Here is a 23750-nt window from a genome sequence, read left to right on the forward strand (position 1 = left end):
GCAACCCATGCCTCAGGGCCTCTATGTGTACCTGAGCATCTGCATGCAGGGTATCCTGCAGATACCTTGTATCAGCCCGTCGGCCCTTGATATTGGCATCCATGCTTAGTCTGTGGGAGCGGCATGAGGACCGCATGACCTGCAGCTGTTGCTCCACCCGGGCCGCTGGTGGGGTCATGGGTTTGGCCATCTTATCCATGGACTCTGAAATTCTCTCCAACACATTGCCAAGTTGGATGGTGCCACACAAAATCTGCTGCTCCCACACTGTCTCCCCAATCTGCACATGCCCACCACGTGTGTGGGCACACAGCGGCCTGATGCAAGGCACCATTCCCATTGATGTGGTGCCCTTGTCATTGGCTGCAGGTCTGCAACCCTCCCTTGGACATCAGCCCCAAAACCTGACGCAAATTCATGGCAGGGTGGCCTTGCAGCCTTAACCACTGCAGATGGTGGACAACCACTGACTGGCCTTCTAAAGCCAGCCGCACCACCGCAGACTCATAGGCCCCACCTTTGCCTTCTTTGAGGCATGCACATGTGGTTCAACATCAAAGTCAGCTAAGACCGAAGAGTCCGAAGAAGCCGCAGCACGACTGAGGATGGTCTGGAGCACCAGTGGGTTCTCATGACGTACAATACCATGTCCTCCACTGGTGGTCTGGCGCACCACAAACTCTTCCTCCTCCTCCTTCTGCATCTGGTGCATCCTCACCTGCACATGAACACAAAAAAGACATTTTGAGTCATGTGCCTCGAGATACAAATGCACATGTGCATCAAAGTGCACTCAAACACTAAATGGCAGGACACGCAAGCATCAGACATTGTGCATTCCCACACTATCAGCTGTAAGCCATGGATGTAGGGCATTTGGTGACTAAGGCCCCCCCACCCCGATCCTGTCCATGTCATCAGTGGACTAAATGACGTACAAAAGTGGCATAAACATTCAATGATGTCATGTCAGCACACATAGCAGGGTAAAGTACTGCACATGTGTCATTGTAATGCAGAAGGACATCACATGAGATCAGTCAGCCACCCATATCCACAGACACTACCACAGTGAATACATGACACACAATTCATGATTGGAACAGAGAATTGGAGACATCGGGACTCATTACGAGATGGGTGGTAGCCATGGAGCTATTAGCTCCATGGCTGCCTCCCATACCGTGCCCTTGTCCGGTCTCGTTCAATGGGGACTTATCAGTCTAGTCCGACCCTGGCGGGACCGGTAAGTCCCCATTGAACAAACCATTCCCCATTCCCATTTGAGCCCCTATAGGGCTCAAATGGGAATGGGGAGGGCGCTAATAATGGGCTTGCGACTTGCAAGCCCATTATTAGCGCCTTGGTCCCCTAGCGGGACCCGTAAGGATCGTGTGGTCAGACCACACGTTCCTTATGGTCCCCGCCAAGAGACCTTGGAATAGTGCGGTAAGGGATTACCGGCACCGGTCTCCTTACCGGTGCCCTGTATCCCTTACCGTCCAGGTCGTAATGACCCCCATTGAGGTCCTGGGGGTAGTTGAGGAAAGGGAAAATGCCTCTGAGGAGGTGTGGCTGAAAGTGGGCCTTCTTGGCAAGGTCCATGATGTGAAGAGAGAAGGAGAGAGGATTCGAAGATGACAACAAGGTCCATTGACCGATAAGAGGGAGAGGGGAATGAGCCCATGGAGTGCGGCCAGAGTGTGGGAGGGAATGAGGAAGCAGAGGTCCCAATGAGTAAGCCCTCTGTGTCACTATCATTGAGGCAGTGATTGGTATCAGTACACCATGCCTGTATAGCAGAAATGCAGTCATGAATGAGAGTGGATGCAGGAGAGGTAGAGGAGTGAGGCTTGGTTGAGAGCTGTGTATCATCCGCATTACAGTGGCATTGCCCTGCCTTGTTGCTCCCGCTCCAACCATGCTGGTGGGGAGGCTGTGTATGTGCAAATGTGGAGCGTTTAGAACATATCCTGAGAAACAGTTGTTGGACATAGTGATGAAGGTCATACAAGGTCCATGAGTGGCATGTATGTGCAACAATCAATCCCTACAGCAATGCCTCTGGTGTAGGTAGTCCCTGTCTATGAACATCTTCCCACGATGACGGGCCAAAAGTTCATGACTGTGCATGCTCAGACTGTGAACCAGCACCACCTCAAATACCTGTCACATTACACATGAAGCAACAGAGCCATCATGCCACATCTGATTGGGCGTTGTAGCTGGCATGTCTTACCTTATAAAATGACATGAGTATGGGGAAGTATGCATGTATCCAGTTCACAGACAGGCCAATGTCCGTGCAACTGCACAGCACAATGATGGTAGTGACACGGCATGTGCCCTTCAAGTACCAACTGACGGACACATACAGGCCTTTAACATCAGACAGGTTCTTCCGATTTGAAGTCGGTTGATATGCTTGAGCAACTACCATGCACATACATAGAATAGAATGCACTCATTGCCATTCATGATCCCCATGACCTTCCACATGGGCCGTCTAAGGCCATGTCATTTTCAGATTTCAAGGATGGCAAGCTCATCAGCTATTTTTCACCATGTAGTGAATGGCATAACCCAATACTACATACAAGTGTTGTAGCACCAACATCATGCCTGCAACATGGGGCTGTGGTCTGTAGGCACTTATGCACCTTCACTCTGGCCACACCACAAGGCGTTGTGACAGACAGTTCAGATATACATCATGACAAGGCATCCCATAGGAGCAGGTGACAAATTGAACATGCAATTCATCATGAAAATATGTGATTGTTCAACATCTATCGCATGTACCTGTTCAACAGTGCAAAGTGACACACCACAAGAATGTAGCAGTCAATATCACATGTAGGTGTCTCATATCTTGCCCATGAAATAGAGGAGTACCTTGTGGGTGATGTGTACTGTCACACAGACATGTCCACCACACAGTATACTCTCAGAATGATGGCCATGTGACATGAGTCTGAACGTCAGCAAACATACATGTCCCAGGAATGTCATACAACTGCAGCCAGATGTACCAGTACACAAATATGGTGGGTCATGTGTGATTGGCAAAACATAATGCACAATGATAGCCACTCACCAGATGTGTCCTCATAGTTCTCCAGGCCTCCCATGCCTTGCACATGCTCAAGGAGGATGAATTGGCTCATGGCCTCTACATGTGGTGTCAGCTGCTCCTCCTCTGGTGGCCTCCATCCAGTGGTCAGTGCAGAGGCCAGGTTGACACTGAGCTTGTGCTTGGTCCAATGAGTGAGATCATTTCACCACTTCTGAACCTGTTCAGCAGTACATATCTCCACACCTAAGGCGCTGATCTGGTCCGTGATCCACTGTCAATGCACCATCTGTTGTGTAGGTGTATGGGTGCTCCCCCCATACTGGCACATCTCACGATAGTGATCGGTCAGGTAGTCAATGAGGATCTGGAGCTCATCATCAGTTAAGCGCTTCTTCCTCTGCGGGCCAGTGACCTGTGCCGTGTCTAGGGGTGGAGCCTCTTCCTGCTGTCCAGGGCATCCCTTCTTGGCATGAGGGGTACTAAGTGGTGGTGCTGCTCCTGTCTGGCTGGGACCACGTGGCATCCAGGTGCTGTACCACCTGTAGACTGGGGCCTGCCATGTCCTCCTGGGGCTGGAGCAGATGTCTCCACACGTGTCTCTGACCCCCTGGGGCTGGGCCATATGTCTCCACACCACATCGCTCTTTCTGTGTTTTAAGAACATAACACGTGATTTATGTGTTTTACATGTTTTTAAGCATAGACCGAAGGGAATACTATTGAATTCGTACTTAGAATAACAACTATTGCCATTAGGTATTTTTAAGGGGCCTCTAAACTGTTTAATTCATTTTTATATAAAATGTGCTAGTAATACGTGATTGATTTTATTTAAATGTTTGTAGCATATACATGAAGTGAGTAACATTTAACTTACCTGAAAAGAGATTTATGCGGCATTGTGGAACGAGCGTTTCACTAGGAACTACAGTTCCCACCGCTTCGGTTTTAGTCGCGGGTAGAACACGTCATTTTCCACACAGACCATAACTGACTCACGTCCGCGCAGGTCAGTTGCTCTTTCTGTGTTTCAACAACATAACACGTGCTTTATGTGTTTTACATGTTTTTAAGTATAGACCAAAGGGCATAATATTGAATTCGTATTTAGAATAACATCTGTTGCCATTGGGTGTTTTTTAGGTGCCTCTAAACGGTTTAATTCATTTTTATATAAAATGTGCTCGTAATACGTGATTGATTTTATTTTCATATTTGTAGCATATACACAAAGTGAGTAACCTTTAACTTACTTGAAAAGAGATTTATAAAGAATTGTGGAACGAGCGTTTCACTAGAAACTACAGTTCCCACCGCTTTGGTTTTAGTCGCTGGTAGAATGCGTAATTTCCAGCCGACACAGACCATAACTAACTCGCGTCAGCGCAAAGCGCTGATGCAAAGCCTGTTTTGGCCTGTTTTACGGCCTGAAACGACGGTTGGCGGGGGAGACTGCTGTTTTGAGCAGTGTTGTATGATTGTACACAAACTTTATACAGACTCTATACAGACTTTCTGGGTAAGAAGTGATGGCTATTGTACTAGGAGAAGGAAAGTATATTTATGATACAGGAGCATTAAAAACTCTGCACAACAAAAAGGGGACAATTACATTGAGAAGCCTAAATAAAATTTGAAATTTGGGAATTGCCTCGCATACGTGGTCTCCCACAACTAAGACATTGGAAGGCATTAAGGTTGGTTTAATTAATGCCAGATCAGTATGTGCACATAGTGTTGAGGTTGCTACCTTGACAGAGGAACAAGTTCTTGATGTTATATTTATAACAGAAACATGGCTCACAGAGGTGTCACATGTAGTCTTTCATGAGCTAGTTCCAGACAATTTTCTAATTCCACATATAGACAGAGTGGGTAATCGGGATGGGGGTATTGCCATTATTTATAAAGATGTATTGTGCATTTCCCATTTCAAAACACTTGATTGGGGTAATGAATCACAAGTGGGGCAATGTACTATTGAGCTATCTCCTAATTCTGCCACTCATGTAATACTAGTCTATAGACCCCCAGGATACCCCCAAAGAATTTTTGGAGTGACTTGATCTGTTTCTAACTACAATGGGCAGTAAACATGATGAATTACTGTTATTAGGAGATTGGAATATATGGTTGGACAATCGCAACCATACAGGTTCTACAGACCTTTGGGATATTTTGGAAAACCATGGCCTTGGGCCTTTAGGAATAACATCTATTCATAATACGGGTCATTGCCTAGATCTGATCATAGTAAGAGGTATTTGTACTTAATTTTTAGACAATATACCAATTCATTGGTCAGACCACACGCTCCAATTATTTGTACTAAAAGGTAAACTGAAGAACTCCCGTAATCCTAAATTGGACAATGGGATATCAATACGGAGACAGAAAGATCTGGACAAAATATCTGCACTGGAAATGCTGAACTCTCTGTCGCTGGTTGATACTACACTATTTAGTGAAGATGTTCTTCTTACTGGAACAAAACTTATGGAAGATTTATGTTCTAGGGCAGCACCAAAAAAAGCTATTCAAAAAAGGATTTCAAAGTCCTGGTATACACAAGACCTGCTACCATTACGTATACAAGTCAGTCGGACAGGACATAACTTGCAAAGAATACCGAACAGAAGAAAATAGCGTTATAGCTAAAATAGCTTTGATGATTTACAAAAAAGGCTATGTTTGAGGCAAAACGAAAATTCCTCCACAAAGAAATCAGTGGAGCTGGAAATCATTTGAGAGACCTTTTCTCAATTATTTCCAAATTCCATCACCTGACTAGTAATAATCGGTCGATCACTCCATCACTGACCCAGGCCAATGCTTTTAATAGCTTCTTTGTAGATAACATTGCTACAATTAAGAGCAATATTGCAGCTTTAAACCCTACCCCTTTCTCCCCAGTGCATCTGAGCACAAATTTAGACATGGGAGATCAAGAGCAAGTGTTCCACCCTGTAAAATAGTTCAATTTCCATCATGTGACAGTAGACAATATACATGTAATGTTGAAAAAATTGAAACCCACTAATGACTGCCTATTTTCCTTACCAGCAGTTGCGGCAAAGCGCATGGCTGAGGAAATTGCTACCTTTGAGACCACATTTGTAAATAAATCATTAGATCAAGGATCAGTCACTGATATATTAAAATACACTACACTGACCCCTCTCCTAACTTGAACTCACTGGTTCTCCAAAATTATCACCCTGTTGCTGGCATTCCATGGCCGGGGAAGATATTGGAGAAAGTGGTGACTCAAGAACTGCAAGCATTTGTTGAAGAGGAACTTCTTCTAGACCCCTTACAGTCCGGGTTCCGTCCGAGGTGAGGTACAGAGACGGCTCTGTTAGCAGTATATGATGAACTTTTGAAGGTGGCTGATCAGGGCAAGCTTTCACTTTTGGTGATGCTTGATCTGTTAGCCGCCTTTGATACGGTCAACCAGAGAGGTTGAGGACAGTTGGGAGGTTCTCTGAGCATGCCATTCAGTGGTTCAGATCTTTTCTACAACAGCGTCAACAATGTGTTAGTTTAGGAGCCTTCACATCAGACCCATGAACCGTGGATTGTGGTTTCCCACAGGGCTCAACACTGTCGCCACTTCTCTTCAACTTATATCTTCGACTGGTTATGGACATTTTGAAATGTCATGGAATAAGCTTCCAATCATATGCTGATGATACTCACATTTTTATTACCGTGGATAAGGTTGAGGAATCTCTTGCTAAAATTGGTGACTGTCTTCAGGAGATTAGTGAATGGATGGCCTCTAACCAACTGCAACTGAATGCAGCCAAGACAGAATTCATTCTGTTTGGTCCTGAACAACGGTCAACTATTATAAAAAAAAGTCACTCCCCAAGCTACTGGAAGTTGAACTTAAATTCTCAACTAAGGTTTAGAATCTAGGCTGCATCTGGCAGGAAAATGTAGGTAGTGAGAGCCAGGTGGGATCCAAGGTGGAAGCCATCTTTCACCCCTTGACACTCCTCCGACAAACTCTCCCATATATTCCTGAAGGAATTACAAATGCCCACCTAGAGTACTGTAACAGCCAACTGGTGGGCATCCCAAAAAAGCTGCTCAGCAGACTGCAAAGGGCACAGAATGCAGCGGTTAGGTTGATTTGTGGGTTAAGCAAAACCTCCCTTGCATCACCGTCACGCCATTCGCTCCACTGGCTATCGGTTGATGACCGCATCAAATTTAAAATAGCCTGTTTGGTGTTCAAAAGTCTGAATGATTTAGCATCAGACTATTTGAAGGAAAAAATTGAGCAGTACCAACCATCTAGATGCTTACGCTCTAAGGACCAGGCTCTCTTAGTCATCCCCTCATCTATATTTGTCTCAAGAGGGGATAGAAGATTCTCGGTTTTTGGTCCTAGACTTTAGAACAGGCTACCGAGGGAATTTAGGACTTTGGATTCCCTGTGTCTTTTTCGTAAAGCCCTGAAAACCTCTTTGTTTAAATAAACCTAGCTAGTTTCTTAGAATGGTTACGTCCCATGGATGTAATTATGCCACACTTATGGATGGAATGTGACACTATTACAATTCTAGATACATGTTTCAGTAAATGTCATCTGCACCATTATACAGTTTATTCTGTTTTAAGCACATTACAAATGCACAAAATAAAAATAAAAATAAAAAAACACATCTCGACCCCCTGAGGCTGGGGCAGATATGCCCTCTCCACATCCCCCTCCCCAAGCCTGTCTGCTCCCTTTCCCTCTTGGGGCCTTTCCACTCATGTCACAGGTGTAAGGGATGAATGGAAGGCACACCAAGTTATTTTCCTGGGCAATATGAGGAAGCGAACAGTCTATGCGATGTGCTACGTAGATGAGTGGTCCAGCAAGGCTCCAATGTAACCCAAAAGCTAAAATATATGGCCTGTGATACGCAGAGGCGCCCAGGGACTCAAATATTGCATTCACGATACCTGGAAAGCTTCGCAAAACGGAATAAAGCAGTATGCGATACGTAGAGGCACCCAGGAACTCAAAAATTGAATATGCGATATCTGGAAAGCGTCCGAACAGTGAAAGAAGCAGTACGCAATACACAGAGGCATTCAGGGACTCAGTAATTGCATATGCGACACTCCGTAGGCCTCAAAAGGTAAGAAGAAAACATGCGCAAATTTCCAAAAACGGAAATGTGATACTTGTACCTGAAGGAAACGGATTGCGTAGCACCCCTGAATACGTCTGCGAAACTCGTCCGGATCGTAACCTTTACGTGCACAACCAGTGATGCGCGTCACACACCTTATATCACCCCTTCATTGCTGTGAGCCGCATAGGTATGCCGCGAAGATGCGCTGCATCTTCGTGCACAGGACATAACTTATGCGTTAAGGGCCCTTACTCTGCTATCGGCTGCTGCAGAGGCAAGAAGCACACCACAGTTCCTCCTGCATACAAACTGCTGTTTTTTCCTCCCCTGGCCCTGCTTTGCCTCACTCACTCCTATACTGCTGCTGCCTGATCAGGAGTGAGTGCCTGCCTGCAACCAGCACTGTCTTGGTCAGGAGCATAGATCAGGGGCAACGCGCTCGCCTTGGAAGCAAGACAATGGAGAGCAACACAGGTTTTATCCCCAGGTCCGCACTTGGAAACCTCTGGATATTAAGCAAGTTATAAATAACCAATTATAATTGGTGTGCCAGCTGTCCCACTTTTGACTGGACTCCTGGGTTGGGCCTGCAACCACCTCTACTGTACTTGTCGGGATTCCACCTCTGCCAACACCACCACCGCTCCACAGCACCTACCCAGGACCCAGGAAAGCCATACCTGCCTCACGGGTGCCATGTCTGCCCCATCTACATCATCTGAGGAGTGAAACACCCCCACGTCGAGGAAGAGTGCTGTCAACTTCACCTCCACTGAAGTTGGCATCCTGGTGGATCGAATCCTGGGTGCCTGTGATGATCTCTTCAACCCAGCTACGCAGCTGGGCAAAGATGCAAGGCTGAGAATCTGGGACGAGATCATGGCTGCCATCAACATGGAGGGGTTGTCAGTCTGCACCAAGAGCACGGTTCCAGAAACATTGGGACGACCTGAAGACCTGTAGCCATTCCAAGGTGGTGGCAGCCCTCCACAGGGTACCTGCTGCGGTGGAGGTGCAATGTGCTGGCTGCCACCTGTTCACCCAGGTAGAGCTACGGGCACTTGCGAGGTTCTAGCCGTACCTCCACTCCCAGTTCTTGACCTGGAGAAGAAGTCTGGAAGATGCTGGTGAGTTTCCATGTGGGCCAATGGTCTACAGTTTATGTGTGGCATGCATGTCTGCAGATGCCACATCCTGTTTGCAGCTTGTGTGTGGTGTGAGACACAGCAGCTTGCTGCCTCATGCCAATGCAGGGCATTTGTGGGTGGCGTCAGACATTGTATACTGGCATTTGCAGGAGTATTGGAATATTGCGCTTCAATGACTTGTTGTACTTGGACATGTGCTTTGTGTGATCATGGACCAAGTGCTCGAACATGACAGATGTGGACATGCTATGTTGTGGCCATGTGAGTGACATGCATGATGAACGATTCCATGTGTGGCACGCTGTCATGATCTCTGCTTCCAAAGGGTCAGGACTTACCCAACTCCCTTGGAAGCAGACCCATAACCCTGGTTCCAGGTGCCGGCCAGTCCCAATTGGGACCTTTTGGACCCTGTCCTGGTGCCAGTGGCACCAGGCTCATAAATATGCCCAGTCCCAGCGCTGGAAGCGCCGGGCTCATAATGCTTGGGTGGACTTACCTGCAGCAGACCATGCTGCTTACTTACCTGCCAGTTGAGCCCCTGATCCTCTTCTGTTTGGGACTACTTTTCCTGTTGGGTGGGGCAGGAGCCACTCCCTAGGTTCAGAACACTGGAACTCTTCTGGAAAGCAGGAACTCTTTTCTTACCTAGGCGAGGCCGTTGAAGGAGACACCTAAGCACTACAGGAGGCTATTTAAACCACACCCGATGGATGAATCTTGCTTTGCGTTATTCTGCATTCTCTGCAGCAGAACGCTCACCGTGTCTTCTGATCCTGTGCCTAAGGGAACAAAGGCTTACCATCCTGGAATCCAGTCTTCAGGAGCACCTATAAAGACAAAGAAAGAACAGGTTAGCACTACGGTCTTCAGTGGCAGCGCATCTCTTACCTGGTCCAGCGGCTGTCACCAACGCCTCGCGCTGCATACCTGCATCTGAAAGACAAAGGCTTACCGACTCTTCGCACGCTCCGGAGGTCTTCGCACTGCATTCCGGCATCTGAAAGACAAAAGCTTACCGGCTCTTCGCACGCTCCGGAGGCCTTCAACGCTGCATCCCGCATCTGAAAGGCAAAAGAAGGTGCGTTTAGAGACATTGGGCAACTTTACTACTCACGTGCCATCACTCCTTCCCACGCCGAAATCAGCGGGTATCCCAGCACCCTTCAGCTTCTCTAAAGCTCCGAACTTGTACCTGCAAGGTAAAAGAGATAGTGCGCATCGTGAAGCAGGCAATAAGCGCTCACTTACGTGCTTCCAAGCGCTTCTATTCCTCACGCGGGTTCGATCCTCAACTCTCTTCAGCCCGCCATCCGCCATCGCCGGAACCCTGCAAAACAAAAGAACTTTACATAAGTCAAAAGCCATACTCACGTGCTCCTCAGCACCGCTCCACAGCAGCTACGCCTTACGCACTTAAAGACTTTTAAGACATTTGAAGTGCCCAAAACTTACAGTTCGTGCAGTAAACGACGGACAGCAGTCCTCTGAGGTCAAGAGGCCTGCACCCTTATCCAGTGAAGTAACTGGTTACGGCACCCTGCCCCCGAGGCAGATGGAGAGCTCGGCGTTCACCTACCTAAGGTGAGATCGTTAACCTTTGGGGTCCTACAGGAGAAGAGAAAGGGAAGAGGAGAGAGGCACCCAATAACCCCAGTTCATTAATCCCAAATTTTCTATCTGCAGACATCTTACTCTCCGAGTCAGACACACAGTGCACAGAGGTCCAGCCCGAGGAACCAACCGTGTGTCACACATCACCTTTGAAGACACGGCATTCACCCAGTCAAGACCGGCGCCTCTGCGGGAATCAGGTGAGCGTTACAGAACGCAAAGCCCACCGCAAAACTCCCACCCAGGCGCTATGGAAACCTCGGATACCGACCAGCTAGCCCAGTTACTTGGGGAACTAAGAGCAGAAGTGCATGCAGCCCGCCAGGAAACGAATGCTCTAAGAAGGGAACTGATTATTTCCAAGGAGCGAACAGATGATCTCGCTAGACAATTGCTACAGTCACAAGCCGGACAAACTCAGTTGCCCGCATCAGGGGCAAATCATCCTTCAACATCCTCTACGAACCCAGTGCAGATCAACCTACCCGGGAATGTGCCTCTGGCTCCGCCCGAACGATTTTCTGGTGACCCAAAGAGGTTTGCAGTATTCATTAATCAGTGCCGCTTGCACTTCTTATGCCGGCCAGCAGCCTTCCCAACAGATCAAGCTAAGGTAGCTTTCGTGCTTTCGTACCTCAGTGGCAGTGCGGCAGATTGGTCGATCCCTCTAGTTAATCAGAATGATCCGGTTCTCCATGATTTTCAAGCTTTTCAGCTCAGCATGGAAAAACTGTTCGCAAGACATTCACTGGGGCAGGCCTTGGACAATGAGCTCCTTTCATTACGACAGGGTAATCAAGACCTTTTGGCTTATATTGCGTCTTTCAACAGACTGATAGTGGAAACCCAATGGCCTGAGGACAAAAGGATTACGCTGTTTTATAGAGGTCTACGTGGAGAGCTCAAAGATGTGTTAGCCCAAGTAGTGAATCCCCCGCAAGACTGCTCGGACTATATTGACTTAGTCGTTCAAATAGACCACAGACTACAGAACAGGAAGGCCGATCGTTCCAAGTTTGATGCTCGAGTGTTTTCCAAACCACCAACTCCTACCAAAGGAGCAGACTCCGGGGAACCCATGCAAATAGGGGGCCTGAAAGGACCACTAACCCAAAAGGAGCGGGAAAGGAGAAAACAGCTGCAATTATGCCTCTATTGCGGAAACTCGGGGCACTTTCTTCGAGACTGTCCGGTGAAACCAGCCAAGAAGGCAGTAGGAGCTGCAGTTACCAGGGTCACAAACTCTGAGCAGGGAAACGACCTCGCCCGACAAGAATAGAGGTCCTCTTGCCGAGCGTTAAAACCAGTTCCGTGACCTCGCATTTCGTGATACCTATGGTCCTCATTAGCCCTGAACGTCCGGATCGATTACATGCGATTGAAGCTTACGTCGACAGCGGTGTCATCGGCAATTATGTGGATCATGAAATGGTATTGAGGATGAATCTGACTCTTTGTCCAAAGGCTGTAAAGGACGTCATTACTACGGTGGATGGTACGGAGATAGCTTCCGGACCAGTAACGCATACCACCCAAGAAGTGACGTTAGTAAGTCAAGATGGACACTATGAGAAGATCGTGTTCGATGTGATCAAGGCCCCTCAGTTCCAGATTATTCTAGGAATTCCTTGATTAGAGAAGCACAATCCTCAGATCGATTGGCGAGCAAGAACCGTTCAGTTTCCAGAATGTGTCTCCATTTGTTACCCTCGACCTGATGTTGCACTGGCAGCAATTTCTTCGGAGGTTCCCCAGTTACCTCCCGAATACCTAGAATTCCAAGATGTCTTCCGGAAGGATCAAGCTAACTGTCTACCTCCTCATAGGTCTTATGACTGTCAGATAGACCTGATACCTGGATCTACCCCTCCTTGTAGTAGAATTTATGCCCTCACCGAGCCTGAGAATCTTCACCTCCGACAATACCTGGATCAATACCTAGCGAATGGGTTTATCCGTCCTTCCAAGACCCCTGCTTCCTCAGCTTTGTTCTTCGTTCCAAAAAAAGAAGGGGACCTTAGAACCTGTATAGATTATCGCGCCCTGAACCAGATCACCGTTAAGAATAGATATCGGTTACCTTTGATCCCTGAACTCCTGGACCAAGTCAGAAAAGCATGCATATATACAAAGCTGGATCTTAGAGGAGCCTACCACTTGGTACGAGTAAAAGAGGGCGATGAATGGAAGACGGCCTTCCGCACCAAGTATGGGCTATTTGAATATCAGGTCATGCCCTTCGGACTTTGCAATGCCCCGCCGCCTTTCAATATTTTATGAACGACGTCCTCAGAGAGCTCATAGATGTGTGTGTCGTTGTCTATATTGACAACATCCTCGTTTATTCTTCATCGGAAACTGAACATCGGAAACACGTGAAAATGGTCCTCGAGAGGTTGCGTCAACACAAACCTTTCGCTAAGTTGGAAAAATGTTTTTTCAACGTGACTGAAGTTGAATTCTTGGGATTCATATTATCACCTAGCGGAGTGCGTATGGATTCAAAGAAGGTCGATGCAATTCTCAAGTGGCCTTCGCCATCCTCCGTAAAAGGTGTTCAAAGCATGTTAGGCTTCGCTAACTTTTACCGCAGGTTTATCCCCGAATTCTCTCGAATAGTACAGCCCATCACCGCCCTGTTAAAGAAAAACAAACGTTTTGAATGGTCTACCGAGGCGGAACAAGCTTTCCAGAATTTGAAGACTAAATTTATCTCTGCACCGATCTTAATACATCCTCGCCCAGAACTCCCCTACATTGTTGAAACTGATGCTTCGAGTCTTGCCATGGGAGCAGTTTTATCACAAAAGGACCCAGTAACCAATCAGTTGCATCCCGTGGCATTTTGGTCCCGCAAATCTCGCCTCCTGAAATCAATTACACTATTACTGATAAGGAACTTCTGGCTATCAAGTCCGCCTTTAAGGCTTGGCGGCATTATCTTCTGGGGGCCCGACACACCGTTACTGTGATCACAGATCACCGTAACCTGCAATATTTGAAAACCGCGAAAGCTCAATCCTCTAGGCAACTCCGTTGGGCACTATTCTTTGCCGAGTTTGACTTCATAATTACCTACCGACCTGGTACGAAAAACGGTAAAGCTGACGCCCTTTCTCGGATGGGAGTGGAAGAACACTTGATCAATCCTAAACCTGTACCTATCATTCCCGAACAAAGAATTCTGGGTGTAATCGCCACACAATCCATTGAAGAAGTTAAGGATAAAGCCAGGCAACTGGTAACTCCAGCAGACATACAGAATTGGCATCTGCAGGGAAAGGACTTTACGGTGAAGGACAATCTATTGTATTTCCAAGGACGGTTATACCTGCCCAGCACAGATTTACAGAAAAAGGTAATCTCCTGTTATCACGATTCTTTAATGGAAGGACATCCCGGTATGGCCAAAACGTCGGAAAAGATCAAGCGCTACTTCTGGTGGCCGTCTTGGAAAAAAGATATCAGAGACTTTATAATGTCCTGTGGAGTATGCGCCCAAAACAAGAGTCAAAAGGAAAAACCAGCCGGCCTCTTACGCCCTATTGACATCCCACCTCGCCCTTGGCATACGCTTTCTATGGACTTCATCACCGATCTACCTCCATGCTCCGGATACAATACGATCTTAGTAATCGTGGACCTATTCTCCAAGATGGCGCACTTCATTCCACTCAAAGGCTTACCATCAGCAGCAACTCTGGCCCGAGAATTTCTCGAAAACATCGTCCGACTGCACGGTTTTCCTTCGGTTCTAATTTCGGATTGAGGAAGTCAATTTATTTCTCATTTTTGGCGAAGTTGCTGTCGGTCGGCTCAAATTGATGTGAGACTTTCGACCAGCCACCACCCCCAAACCGACGGACAAACCGAGAGGACCAATCAAACTCTGGAACAGTATTTACGCTGCATGCTGCAACAAACTGAAAAAACTTGGAAAGATATCCTTTGGATAGCCGAATATGCCTACAATAACTCTGTCCACTCGGGAACCGGGAAGACCCCGTTCTTTCTTTTATACGGTAGTCACCCTCGAACCTCGGATTTGGATCCACTCCAAGATCTTGGAACACCAGCAGTAGACCACCTGCATTCTACAATCACCCAAGCCTTTAAGGAAGCCGTTTCTCACCTTCAAAGGGCTAAAGAACAATACAAGAAAGGAGCAGACCAACATCGGAAGGAAGCCCCCCAATATCAAGTAGGAGATCAAGTCTGGTTATCCACCAAATATCTACCTCTAAAAGGACCACGCACATTCAACCCAAGATACCTTGGTCCCTATTCAATCACTACCATAGTAAATCCGGTAGCGGTCAAGTTGGACTTGCCCCCTCACATGAAGATACACCCGGTCTTCCACGTCTCTCTACTAAAACCTGTGCAACCTAAAACCCGACTAACTAAATCTCCAAAACCTATCCTAGTTGATGGAGAACTCGAGTTTGAAGTCAAAAGTATCCTGGATTCTACGATCTCCAAATCTAAACTATTTTACCTGATTGACTGGAAAGGTTACGGCCCCCAAGAAAGGTCCTGGGAACCTGCAGAATATGTCCACGCGCCTCGTCTAATCAAAAGATTTCATCGAACATTTCCTAACAAGCCCAAACCCCCGGAGAAGCCCGGTTTGGGAGGGGCCTTGAGGGGGGGTGCTGTCATGATCTCTGCTTCCAAAGGGTCAGGACTTACCCAACTCCCTTGGAAGCAGACCAATAACCCCGGTTCCGGGTGCCGGCCAGTCCCAATTGGGACCTTTTGGACCCTGTCCTGGCGCCAGTGGCACCAGGCTCATAAATATGCCCAGTCCCAGCGCTGGAAGCGCCGGGCTCATAATGCTTGGGTGGACTTACCTGCAGCAGACCATGCTGCTTACTTACCTGCCAGTTGAGCCCCTGATCCTCTTCTGTTTGGGACTACTTTTCCTGTTGGGTGGGGCAGGAGCCACTCCCTAGGTTCAGAACACTGGAACTCTTCTGGAATGCAGGAACTCTTTTCTTACCTAGGCGAGGCCGTGGAAGGAGACACCTAAGCACTACAGGAGGCTATTTAAACCACACCTGATGGATGAATCTTGCTTTGCGTTATTCTGCATTCTCTGCAGCAGAACGCTCACCGTGTCTTCTGATCCTGTGCCTAAGGGAACAAAGGCTTACCATCCTGGAATCCAGTCTTCAGCAGCACCTATAAAGACAAAGAAAGAACAGGTTAGCACTACGGTCTTCAGTGGCAGCGCATCTCTTACCTGGTCCAGCGGCTGTCACCAACGCCTCGCGCTGCATACATGCATCTGAAAGACAAAGGCTTACCGACTCTTCGCACGCTCCGGAGGTCTTCGCGCTGCATTCCGGCATCTGAAAGACAAAAGCTTACCGGCTCTTCGCACGCTCCGGAGGCCTTCAACGCTGCATCCCGCATCTGAAAGGCAAAAGAAGGTGCGTTTAGAGACATTGGGCAACTTTACTACTCACGTGTCATCACTCCTTCCCACGCCGAAATCAGCGGGTATCCCAGCACCCTTCAGCTTCTCTAAAGCTCCGAACCTGTACCTGCAAGGTAAAAGAGATAGTTAGTGCGCATCGTGAAGCAGGCAATAAGCGCTCACTTACGTGCTTCCAAGCGCTTCTATTCCTCACGCGGGTTCGATCCTCAACTCTCTTCAGCCCGCCATCCGCCATCGCTGGAACCCTGCAAAACAAGAGGTATCATTACAAAAGAACTTTACATAAGTCAAAAGCCATACTCACGTGCTCCTCGGCACCGCTCCACAGCAGCTACGCCTTACGCACTTAAAGACTTTTAAGACATTTGAAGTGCCCAGAACTTACCGTTCGTGCAGTAAACGACGGACAGCAGTCCTCTGAGGTCAAGAGGCCTGCACCCTTATCCAGTGAAGAAACTGGTTACGGCACCCTGCCCCCGAGGCAGATGGAGAGCTCGGCGTTCACCTACCTAAGGTGAGATCGTTAACCTTTGGGGTCCTACAGGAGAAGAGAAAGGGAAGAGGAGAGAGGCACCCAATAACCCCAGTTCATTAATCCCATATTTTCTATCTGCAGACATCTTACTCTCCGAGTCAGACACACAGTGCACAGAGGTCCAGCCCGAGGAACCAACCGTGTGTCACACATCACCTTTGAAGACACGGCATTCACCCAGTCAAGACCGGCGCCTCTGCGGGAATCAGGTGAGCGTTACACACACCTGACAGTGCATCCATGCAGACACATCTGCTGAGAGTGACACATGTGCATTGATGCCTGCGTATGTCAAGTTGATGCGTTGACGTCTCCGGGACAGGGATGTGACCTCACTTCCCACTGCATTTGTGACACAAGTATATGTGTGTACATACAATAATTATAAGCTTGGCCACCTGAAATATGCAATTTGTTCTCAGATATGTGTGCCGGTACATGTTGCTTGCTTGCAGGTCATACTGTTGCATGTGGACATAGGTGACTGTGTTGGTGTGGGCAGGTGCCCTGGTGCTTTTCCCATGCCTAAGGCTGCATGTCATTCTTGTGTTGGTTGGTCATTGGTATGGTGGCTATGCCTATTGTTGGCGATGTGTTGTTGGCCACTGTACAATGTGCTTCGTTGACATGTGCATGTGTCATGGCTGTGATTCAGCTGTGAGACAGGCATGTTTTTTTTAGAGTGACACCGACAGGCTCAAATATGGTAGTTTCAAAACCTTTAATTACTAAGGGTCCTGGGTTGGTGTAATGCCTTACTGGCCCTAACTCTAAAGGGATGGTTACCTTAAATGATGTTTCTAAGGGCTATTGATGTCTGAAAGTCCAAAGCAAAAATCTGTCTGTGTCTAAGCCTATGCTTGGCATCAATTCCTTCAAAAAATGTGTTAGGAAGTCTTCTTAAAGGAATAATAGTGGTTGAACATAAAACCAAGGTTGGTTTCAGGTGGTCTTCTCACCAGGTGTAGGTTGGACACTGTCACAAAAATGAGTTCACTCAAAAAGGGCTGTTCATAAGATCTTCTCCATAGAGTTCTTGCAATATTCCCAAACACTTTCAATGTCTTTGGTTCCTTGGGATTCCCCTCCCCAAGCTTCAACTCTTCCAAGTTTCAAACACAACAAAGGAAATATAACACAGTTGCTCTTTAAGTTTCTCAGGGTTCCCTTCTCCAAGCTTCAATTCTTTCAGCATCACAGAATAATAGGTATTCCACTTTGGTTGGCTTCTCAGGGTTCCCTTCCCCAAACTTAGGCCATTTTCAGTAAATAATACAAGTTCAGCTGGTCAGGACGTACCTTTCTCTCATATACAGTTCCTTCAATACAAGTTCAGCTTCTCAGGAGGTACCTTTCTCTCATATACAGTTCTTTCACATATAATCCCTTCATGGGGTAGCATCAGAGACTTTCGAAAATGCCAGGTTCTTTGCTCCTCCTAAGCGTTGCTATTCTGATCTTTAACCCCTCTCTTTATTTCTTGCTCTCCTTTGTTTCCTTTTCTTTACCATGCACAATTGCACCTTCCTTTGCTTTATTTTCTCTGTATTGTGCCTCTTGCACATTTTCCTCTTTACAGCGTGCACACTTGCACCCATCCGTTTCTTTCTTTTCGACCTTTCACTTTCAGGTGCTTCCTGCACCCATTCTTGCTTTTCTTTGTTTCCTTCATTTCCCGGTGCCAACTTGCACCCTTTTACTCACCATGACCACTTGCACCTCTTTCCTTTGTGTCCTTTTATTTCACTGTGCACACTTGCACCCTTTACTTCACTGTGCACACTTGCACTTTCCTTTGGTTTCTTGACTTTATATCGTGCCTCTCGCACACTTTCCTTTCTTTATCGTGTGCACTTGCACCTGCCCGCTTGTTTCTCGTGCCTCTTGCACACTTCACATGCCTTTACTCTCCTTTACTTTCCTTCAGTGACGCTAGTGCCTTTTCCTTCTTTCTGTTTTCCCTATTTCCGTTATTTCCTGCACTAGCTGTACTTATTATGTTTTCTCTCTCTTTCTGTTCCGTGCCGCCTTGCGAACTGTGACTTTCTCCCGCTTCGATCCAGTCAAACGTAGGCTCCCGAGTTTCTCTCTCTGACTTTAACGAAACTAACCAGGCAGTGTCACATTGACAGGCAGTCTCACTGTGGATATGCGGGGTTGAAGTCAGGATCTCACCACCTCTGTCTCAGACGCCCTTGGGACTGCTACAGGTCCCAAGGGAACAAGCAAACGCCGCCAGCAGTATGCAGACTGCCTCACTCCGGCTTCTTGGAGGCACGGCTCCCTAGCCACACTGCATCCTCTGACCAACACTGGGCCAGTGTCTCGGCACATCACTCTCTTCTAGGCTTCAGCTCCTGCTGCTCTCTGCTCCTTGGCTTCTCTGGTCCGGACAGCATCCACAGCTCGCTCATTCCTCTGTGAAAAACCATACCTTTTATAGTTGAACAAAAAGTCAAGTGGAGTTAGGTGTGGGTGGTCATTATCAAATGCCTGGCCCTGCCTGACTCTATTAGCAGGACAACTTTCTATGGTAGGCTTCCATTACTTTCCCCATGTTGTTTCTATGGGTAATCTTCACTGCTCCCGCTTGCCTCTTCTTTGTCCCAGTATTATTTGGAAAGGGGTAGGGGGAGATGGAATGGGTTTAGAAATACACTTTGAAAGCTGAGGGGCAGGGTGTTGAGGTGTAATGGGAAAAGGAGGAGTACCATGTCTCAGCCTTGGGTGTTCTCCTCCCAATGCCCTGTGACCCTCCACTCAGGCATAGCTCTCAACCATTTATGTTGCAAAGGCGGGTGAAAACACCCGTTTTTTTTTGGCGGGTGAGAGGCCCATTGAAACGAATGGGCGTGAAGGTGGCTTGGCGGGTGAGTCAGCTGTTTACAAGGCGGGTGACACCCGCCAAAAGCGTGTGAGTTGAGAGCTATGACTCGGGTGATCCTCCCTCGCTTGTCCACCACAAGGGTTGTGATCCAAAAACGATGACACTTCTCTGGTTCACCTGAATAGAGGATCCTGGGAGAGTAGTTGGGAGAACACCATAAGGTTTCTCACACATCCTTTGCACTAAACTCATGCAGCATTTGCGATGCAGTTTGCCTAGGCACGTACATATGTGTGTGCATTGTGTGTGTGTCAATTCATGGTTGAAACATTCTGCATGATTTTCTATGTGTATGTTGTGCATGCCACACATCCATTGATGACAATTATTGATGTCAATGTTTTTTGTCCCAATTGTCTGCAGTTGCTGCAACTTGTGAAGACCCACCCCTGGGTCAGGGACAGGAGGATGTGCAGTGCACCGTGGAGGGAGTTGCCCAACCTCCTGTCCCTGCTCCATCTGATGCAGCTATGACCACTGTTGAGGATGCCTCCACCCAGACCCTGCCCCCTCTTGGGGCCAGGGAGATCACCCCTGAGATGGTGCATGCCCTGCTGGCTGGTATTGCAAGGTGGACGGGCTTGATTCGTGATGATGTGAAAGAGATTCGTGCAGTGCTCTCACAGCATCACAAATCGATGAAACCTCTACCTGGCCCAGCTGGCATGTGTGCTGCTTTCGGGTGGTCTCTGTGCACGGGCACATTCAGTTAACCCCTTCTCCACTGCATCGTCTGTGCCCCAGCAGTTCTGCCAGTTTCCATCAGGGCCCCCTCTACTCTAATCCCATGCACAACGTACAGTCTGATGGTCAGCACGTCCCTGCCTCAGGTGAAAGTCCCAGCAAGTACATGAGAGGTGGTTCCTGTGCCTGCCAGGCACCTACACAGGAACAGGCATCTGTGGGGCAGCTGGCACATCAGGACAGTGCTGGTACTGTACCCCGCCACCCCCGTTGTGCAACATCCAGATGGCGCAGGCAGGTGCATGGACAGGGTACACTCGGCCAGGCAGCAGCAGTACAGGAGTGGTCAGAGGCAATCATCGCAGGGGCCTACAACATCAGGGAGGCAAGAGAGGCAACGTTTGGACACCTGGCAGGAGGAGCGCCCAGCGCTTTAGGAAATTGGTGTGCATCCGGATGGACTTTAGGATGCAGCTGATGGTGGAGAGGTAGCGGGCTAGGATGGCACAGGTCACTAGGACCAGGGCAGCGGTGGTGGAGGGAAGTACACTGAGGTGGGTTGCTATACTGGAGGAGGCTTGCAGGGATGTGGAGGAGGAGAGGAGGATGAGAGAGAGCCTGCAAGCCATCCAGGAATGAACCGTGGTCAGCCTCAAAGTGGTGGACGAGGAATGCAACTGTGCCCTGGAGGATGCCATGGGAGACTATTGAGCCCACGGCCTAAGTATATAGTTCATTGTGTGGTTTTCATTTTTTCTCCTGGACATTTCCCCCTTCCACATAGTTGTTTTCATAGTGTAAATATTGTTAATACAGTTTCTCTTTATTCATCACACATTTGTTCTTGTCTCCTTGTTCGTGCACTGTATTTTGATTTTGGTATGCTTTTGTTATGTGACTGTCACGTGGGTTGGGGGCCTAAATGTGGTTGGGTGGCATACGCTCATCAATTGTGCAGTTGAGGGTGGTTGCCTAACAATGGGTGGCCACCCACGTACACACCTCAGCTACCAACCAGTGGGTGCTCCCATGCCATGCTGCACATCTGCCACTGGAATGCTTCATCATCATATGTGAGTATGTTTATATGTGTCTGTACAACTCATCCATCTGCTTGGCTCACACAATTTCAGACTTCTTTTGCATCACCCCGACACATGCCTGTTCAACTTGTGTTAGTTGCAGGGGCTTGGAATGCTATGCGTTCCTACCAGAGTCCCTTCATTCATTGATTGCTGCTTGCTACTATGCACTCACATTACATGCAAGTCTGTCCTATCAGTGATGTCTTAGACTTGTGTCCTCCTCGGCCATTCACCTACGGCACTTTGGGCCATTGCAATGGCACATGGGCACAATGATACGTCACATTGCATTCCAGAATGTAGCTGCTGCTACATTCTGCTGTCCTGTTGCTTTGCCACTAGTTGTGATGTACCAGGGAGTCATGTGATGAGCTACAGACATGGATTCTGCATCGACACCCCCAGTTAATTAGTCTATGGGTGGGTATGTGGCCAGTGTGCTTCATGTTGGGGGCAGGCCAGTGGAGTTAAGGTAAGTTGTTGGTCAACATTGGACTGGTAGAGGGGTTATGTGGTATGGCCAGGCTGGGGTGTCATCAGAGGTGATGGGGACTGGCGGCTGGTGTGAGGGCTTGAGGGAGCAGCCTCGGGGTGGTGTGGGAGATGAGGGGGGCTGGTAGGTGGTGTGTGGACCTGGGGGGATGCCTGGTGGTGTTATAGGATGTGAGGGAGGCTGGTGGATGGTATGAGGAGCTGTGAAGCTGCCTGGGGGTGGTGCGGGAGGTGAGGGGGACGGGTGGGTGGTGTGAGGACCTGTGGTTCTGCCTGGGGGTGGTGTGGAAGGTGAGGGGGGCTGGTGGTGATGTCAGGCCCTGTGGGGCTGCCTGGGGGTGGCGTGGGAAGTGAGGGGGGCTGGTGGGCAGCGTGAGGACCTGTGGGCCTACCTAGGGGTAGTGCGGGAGGTGAGGGGGGCTGGTGGGTGGTGTGAGGACCTGTGGGGCTGCCTGGGTGTTGTGTCCGAGGTGAGGGGGCCTGGTGGGTGGTGTGAGGACCTCTGGGGCTGCCTGGGGGTGGTGTTGGATGTGAGGGGGGCTGGTGGGTGGTGTGAGGATCTGTGGGGCAGCCCAGGGTGGTGTTGGAGGTGAGGGGGCTAGTGGGAAGTGTGGGGACCTGTGGGGCGGCCTGGGGGTGTCGTCAGGGGGGGCTGGTGTCTGCGCTTAAGGGTGCTGCTGTACAGTCTGGGTATTTGGCAGACATTTTGGTGCATTGGGAGTAAGGTAGAGGATTAGTAGGTTTGCAGGGGTGCAGCCGTTACTTATGTGGGGCCTCGCACAGATTGGCTGGAGTGCAGCCATTACTTAACGGGATCTGCAGGATCGCAGGGGTGCAGCTATTTCTTACAGGGGGACTCGCAAAGATTGGCTGGGGTGCACCCGTTACTTATGAGGGAGCTCGTGCAGGTTTGCAGGGGTGTAGCCATTACTTATGTGGGGCCTCGCAGCGATTATCTGCAGTGCAGCCATTACGGGGGAGTTCGCGCAGGTTCACAGGGGTGCAGCCATTACTTACATGGGGCATCGTGCAGATTGGCAGGGGTACAGCCGTTACTTACAGGGGAGCTTGCGCAGGTTCGCCTCGCTCATCTCCCCTCCCACTGAGGGGAGCTGAATCCCTTCCGAGAAAATCGGTTTGATGTTGACTCAATGGGCTCTGGGTCGAGTATAGTTCCGCATAATAACTAGCAAAGCATTCCTGAATTTCCTCTGTACGGGAGAGATGGATTCCCTAGTCATCCATCATAGCTGCAATGGTTTTGTCACCTGATGCACCCCTCAGTAGACACGCTAGAAGCACATCCACCTTGTTGGCTTTCGCGTAATACATCTGTCGGACGTATAGCAGTGAACCCTCTGCTCTCTTAGTCCTGAGGATGCTAAGTTCATCCACTGCCTGTCTGTATTCCCTCATTGCTCTCTTGGTGGGGGCCTCCCCTGCTTGCCTCCTAGTCTCTTCAACCTCCTCCTCCAGCTGGGCTTCCAGGAGCCTCATCTGCCTTTCCCTCTGTGCCTTTACAGCTATGCATTCCGTCCTTATTGTGGCTTTGAATGTGTCCCATTGGATGCTACCCCTATGTCAGAGGCTTTGTTTAGCTCAAAGAAGTCCCTGAATGTTCCCTGCAACTCCTCCCTAATGACTGTGTCTC

This window comes from Ambystoma mexicanum, chromosome 1p, assembly GCF_040938575.1.
Source record: "Ambystoma mexicanum isolate Mex_15411 chromosome 1p, UKY_AmexF1_1, whole genome shotgun sequence".
In the NCBI taxonomy this organism is placed as follows: Eukaryota; Metazoa; Chordata; class Amphibia; order Caudata; family Ambystomatidae; genus Ambystoma; species Ambystoma mexicanum.